Source organism: Eublepharis macularius, chromosome 1 (genome assembly GCF_028583425.1).
Source record: "Eublepharis macularius isolate TG4126 chromosome 1, MPM_Emac_v1.0, whole genome shotgun sequence".
Taxonomy (NCBI): domain Eukaryota; kingdom Metazoa; phylum Chordata; class Lepidosauria; order Squamata; family Eublepharidae; genus Eublepharis; species Eublepharis macularius.
This window is the reverse complement of record NC_072790.1, coordinates 81,858,519-81,864,518: the sequence shown is the minus strand read 5'-3', so window position 1 is coordinate 81,864,518 and position 6,000 is coordinate 81,858,519.

Genomic DNA, 6,000 nt, shown 5'->3' with positions numbered 1-6,000 from the left:
AAAAATTCCACTGTTGTTTTAATAGGTGCATCCACACACATTCACAACGATGTTCTTCCTGTGACAAAAACAAAACTCCTGTCGGCTGCATCCCCCAAAGTCTATTATTAATGAACTCCCAATCACTCTCATAGAATTTTTTCTTTCCAAATACAATAACATGAAAATTACTGTAATAATCTAAATGCAGAAATACAGGAGCAAGAATCATTGAAATGCAGACTGGGATTTGCTTGTCATGATCCCATTAACCAGGGTGTAGGCACAGTATGTGCATACAGAGTGGTATTTTGCTGAACTCCCTACAGAAACTTTCTTTTCTAAAACATAGAGAATCTGGAAGTTCTGTTTGTGATTTATAAAATATATGATTTGAATAACCATTGGCTTTTAAGGTGAGAAAATATACACTTAATGTCAGTTGACCGGCAAATCTCAATTCACTACAATTCTGTCATTCGATTGTTTAGTTGCATAAAAATTTTAAGAACCTAGCTTCTTAACTTTATCTACAATGTAATGTTACAGGAAAAGAAGCCTATTATAGAAAAAGCAGCGTTGACTATACTTAAATAGTCATTTTTATAAATGTTAAGTGGTTAATTGAAAATGTTGTATAATATTCCTATTGTATTACAGAAGAATAGCACTGCAGTTGTCCTACATTTGGTAAAAAATTGGCACATTTTCCCCTAAGGGTTGGCTCTAGGTTAGTGAACAGGAAATTAATTTTATTGCCTCTTTGTGTTATAAAACCTGGTATGAACATTTGTAGATGACTACTACATTAATTGCAAATTCATTCCCATATATTTTAAATCTGCTCTTGAGAAAGGTTACTTGGTTTATAAAGATTTTATTGCAGTGTCCTTTTAGGTGAAGAGGAAAAGACAAAACAATGGCCATGTATTAGAAAGTAAAGTTTAAATAATACATGCATCTATAATATACTAGCTTGATGCCCGTGCTTCGCTACAGTATTTAACTACTTTAAATCCATTTATAATACTTAAGGGTATATAACATTTTTTGGTTTGTGTGTGTGTGTTTTTAGTTGGTGTTGTAGTAGAATAGCACAGTACCTGGTTGTTCAACCTCTCAGTCTCTATTTTGGCGTACATGTCAATCAAAAATTGACTGAAGAGGGAGCGGAAGTACACCAGATGGTTGATCTCCCCTTGCCTGACCATGATGTGGTAGGAGTAGAATTCTGCTGTGGAGACTGTCTTCTTGAGGGGCAACATGGCGTTGGGGTTGCGCTGAGGCAGGGCAGTGGAGTACTCATCCTCGTCATGGCAGAACAGGAATAGGTACTGCAGGGTGTCGTACAACTGGTGGATCTCACTGATGTGCCGCAGTGTGTTGCTGCGGCTGTGCAGCATGATGTCTCCCTGCTCAAATTGCTGACCAGCAATCACAACAACCACCCCGTGTGCTGTTGGTGCGTTGAAATGACCTACTTGAGCATCAGCGTGTTTTTTATCTGCATAAATGACGATTTTGAATTTATTTCAGGTTGGAGGTACCATGTCCAGGGTGGTCTTCAGGTCCTTTATGTAGCTGTTGACATCAGTAAAGTTGCTGCACCTCAAGTGCGATTCCTTTTTGTCCTTGCCTACTAAATAGATTTGCAGGAATTGGGATTCCTGTGGAGGTGTGGCCAGCAGACTTCTGTCCAAGTGATATACCTGTCCCTGAACTTTGAAGGTTGGCATGAAGCTGTCTCATAGTCTCACAGTAGCTGCTTGGCCCTGAATGATATCATGTTGAAGCAGCCATTATACTTCCGTACACAGTCTCTGAAATGGACATGGTCAGGGTGGCTGCCAATTACCAGGCTGTAGAGAGGTTGGGACAGAGGTTTGAAGGGTGGGAGCTGCACGTTGCCATTGCTGCAACGCATACAACACATGACCTCCTTCCATTTAAAGTCATTAAAGTCCTTGCATTTGTGGGTCATGATACCCAGAGATAAAGTGCTGTCTGCCTCATAAGCCACTTCAGGATCATATGCCATGCCTGACTGAGCCTTGACCTTCCATGGAAGTTAAAGCCTCTCTACTCATCTTCCAGGATTGCTTTGCTCATAGAGAGACTCTGCTGCTCCATGCACCTCAGAGTGATCTTGCTGGAACTTGGCCACCACTGCTTGGTGCACCACAGGAGTACGATATGCATATTTCTTTGCCGCATCTCTAAGTTGCTTCCTACTTTTAGCATCGGTATATCTTGCACAACGTCTGCTAGGAGGCTTCTTGGGGACGGTAAGAGGTGACAGCTGTGAGAAGTGTGAGGTAGAGTTGAACAGAGGGAGGGGTGGTGTAGTGGTAGTGTTGCCAGATCCAGGTTTGGAAATTTCTGGAGATTTGGGGGGTGGAGCCTGGAGAGGGTGTGGTTTGAGGAAAGGGAGTAGCCTCAGTGGGGTATGATGCCATAGAGTTCACACTACAGAGCAGCCATTTTCTCCAGGGGAATTGATCTCGGTTGCCTGGAGATCAGTTGTAATTCTGGGAGATCTCCAGCTATCACCTGGAGGCTGGCAACCCTCTGTGGTGGGCACTTTGGCAGGTTCATGTGAGAGACTCACATCAAAATGGCCCCTAGAAAGGTTGTGCTCCATTTCCCCATGAACATTTAAAAACTCAGTTGCCATACTGATTTTTATATGAAGTCCCTATTCAGGAGTCTTGTACTGTCTTTCTTCATCTATCTGCAGTTTCCTTGACCTGATTTTTACCTCAGAACACAGAGTTCCGCAACTGACCAGTCAGACAGAGGGGAATGCAAGCAGGTAGGCCCCACAGTAGGGTTTCCAGGTCCAGTTTGGGAAATTCCTGGAGATTTTGGGGTTGGAGCCTGGATAAAGTTGGGTTTAGGGAGGGGGGGGGCTCAGAATGGTATAATACCATAAAATCAACTCTCCAAAGCAGCCATTTTCTCCAGGGGAACTGATCTCTGTTATCTGGAGATCAGTTGTAATTCTGGGAGATCTCCAGCCACCCCCTGGAGGCTGGCAACAATACACCACAGGGAGATTGGCAACCCTAGTGAACTTTTAGGGGAAGACTGGGAGGTGCATTTTACCGCAGGACACATTCTATGACTCCCTTAGCAACTGTTTTGAATGTTGAGCTGAGCCTCAATCAGGCCACATATGCAAATGACCTTGAAATTCCGGCACAATCAAGGAAGAGTGGCCAAGCTGGCAGTTGGGAATGGGGGTGGGGTGCAGGCTGTAGCATGTCAGCCACACAGGGAAGCTGTATCCCTATGGGAAAACACATTTTACCCCTTTTTACCCCCTTAGGGGTCGAATTTCTTAAAATCCCTTCATAGTGAGCCTCTACATCACAAAAGGAACATTCTCCCCAAATTTCACATTTCTAGATCCAGGGGTTTGGGCTGGGCATTGATGAGTCAGTCAGGACTAGAGGTGGGCACGAACAGCAATGCAAACTTTAAAAGCCCACGAACAGCCCGATAGGCTGTTCACGAACAAGCCATTCGTGAGGTGCCATTGTAAATGAACAAGTGGTCGTCACAAGCCTCGTTTGTTATATTCGTCTGCTGTTCGTGAAGCTAGACAGTCAGGCACCTTAAATCAATTCCCTTGGCAACAGAGGCAGGAACTGCCTGAACTCTGTCTGCACTCCTTCTGTTGCCCTGGAAACGCCAATCAAAGCCCAACTTAGTTTGATAGGCAGGTCTTCCTTCAAAGTATGGAGCTCCAAACTGGTTACAATTGGTTACATGGGAGCAGATACCAGGGGGGAGGGAGGGGGAGGGGGATCTGTAGCCACGGGCACGCCAATCTCATCCCTGCAAACCCTGTTAGGCAGTTCTGACTGCCAACCACAGACCACCTGCTTTTCTCTATGGGACATCTGGTTATAAAAGGAAGCGTGCTCCAAGCTCTGGCTTTCAGTTTCAGCAAGGAGTGGAGTGGGAGAGAGCTGGTGCTAGTCTTTTGGGAGAGAGACAGGGAGAGTGCATTGGAGCTTGAATTGTGTGTGTGTGTGTGTGTGGTGGGATAGGGATCTATCTGCTCTGCTTCCAGGGCTGCTGCCTGGCTCTGGGGCCAAGCTCAGTGGGCACCTTGGCTAAGGGCTCACACTGATTACTATCAGTGCCTGATCTGGTCAGGTTTCTGGGAGTGCTGGGCTAGGGCTCTACCCCCTCCCTCTGGTTGCATGGCTGCTGCCTGGCTCTGGGGCCAAGCTTAGTGGGCTTTTCGGCTGAGGGCTCACTCTGATTACTATCAGTGCCTGATCTGGTCAGGTTTCTGGGAGTGCTGGGCTAGGGCTCTACCCCCTCCCTCTGGTTGCAGGGCTGCTGCCAGGCCCTGGGGCCAAGCTCAGTGGGCACCTCGGCTGAGGGCTCACACTGATTTCTATCAGTGACTGAATTGGTCAGGTTTCTGGGAGTGCTGGGCTAGGGCTCTACCCCCTTTCTCTGGTTCCAGGACTGCTGCCAGGCCCTGGGGCCAAGCTCAGTGGGCACCTCGGCTGAGGGCTCACTCTGATTACTATTAGTTCCTGATCTGGTCACAGTGTTCTCTCCTTCTCATTCCTTCTTAATTCTTGTTTGCTGGCACAATGAGGCTTCGGGTGGGGGCCAAGGGAGGTCATGGGGGGGGAATTGCAAAGATTGTCCCAGTTGCCATGTGGGAAACAGTACTGGGTGGCGCTCGGGGGCAGCCGAACCTCCTGCTCCCCAAGATTCAGCTGTGGGGCTGTGGAGGAGGCTGAAGAGCTCATGCAGCCGGGGGAAGAGGATCTCCTTAAACTTTTTGAGGAGGAGGAGGAGGAGGGCCAGGGGTCCGTGGAGGAATGGTTGGGGTTTGATGAAACATCCATCCTGTCCCCATCCCAAAATCTTGGTGCTGTCCCTGGCTGCAGTCCGCCCCTCACTCCATCTTCTAGTACCAGCTCTGCAGCATGACCTTTAACCCTTCATCCTCCTTCCCCTGGAACAGTTAGTGGACCACGTTTCAAGCTCTCTGTATTGAGGCACTTTCAGGCCCTTCTGAATGACACCCGGGTGGTGCAGTGCCATGCCTGCAATGGCCTGGTGGGCAGGGGCAATGACCCGATGCACCTGTCGTCAATGGTCCTGAGTAGGCACCTGAAGATGCACCACCCGAGCCTGTGGTCTCCGTCCTCGGCCAACTAAACATCCGGTGGGGGAAGAAAGAGGACTGCCAGCTCTTCTGACCAGGGATCAGTGGGATGGTAACCGGAATCCACCCCAAGCAAGAAGCCTTGCCCCAAGGGTGCTGCTGGTGGGAGCAGAATGGTCAGGCAGGCCACCTTTGCGGAGGTTGTTCCTTTGGGGTCGGGAACAGTGCCGCTGAAAAGTCTGAGGTTGAGGGCTCAGGAGGCGGGCATTCGCGTCATGGCAGAGATGATTGCCCTACAAGGATTCCCCCTATCTGTCGTGGAGGGTGTGGACTTCCACAGGCTGCTTCAGCATTTCGCCCCATGGTTCTCCATGCTGTCATGGCACACTGTTGGCCGTCAAGTCCTGGCTGCCCTCTTCCAGTGCGTGCAAGACACGGTGTTCAGGAAGCTGTCAGCTGCTAAAGGCCATACTGTACACTTCACAGCAGACCTCTGGAGTGGCTGCCATCACGGCTACCTTGGTATCACCGCCCACTGGTAGCAACCAGAGGACCTCTGCTGCCCCAGGCCAAGAACTGGCATCTGAAAAAAGGTGCCATGCTTGACACCGGGATACAGGGTAGTTCTTCTCCATGGCCGGGGGATGGACGATGTTCATACTGGGAAGAACATCGCCACCACCATAAAGGCAGCTCTTTTTTTTTTAATAATATTTTTTATTTTTCAATGTCTAACATACAAAACTACTACATACATACATAACCTACAAGACAGTAACTACAAAAGACTACAATAGCACAAGGGATGGGAAAGAAGGGAGAAAAAAGAGAAAGGGAAGGAGGGGTGGAAAAAAGGGGAAGGTGACCTACAAACACTAAAC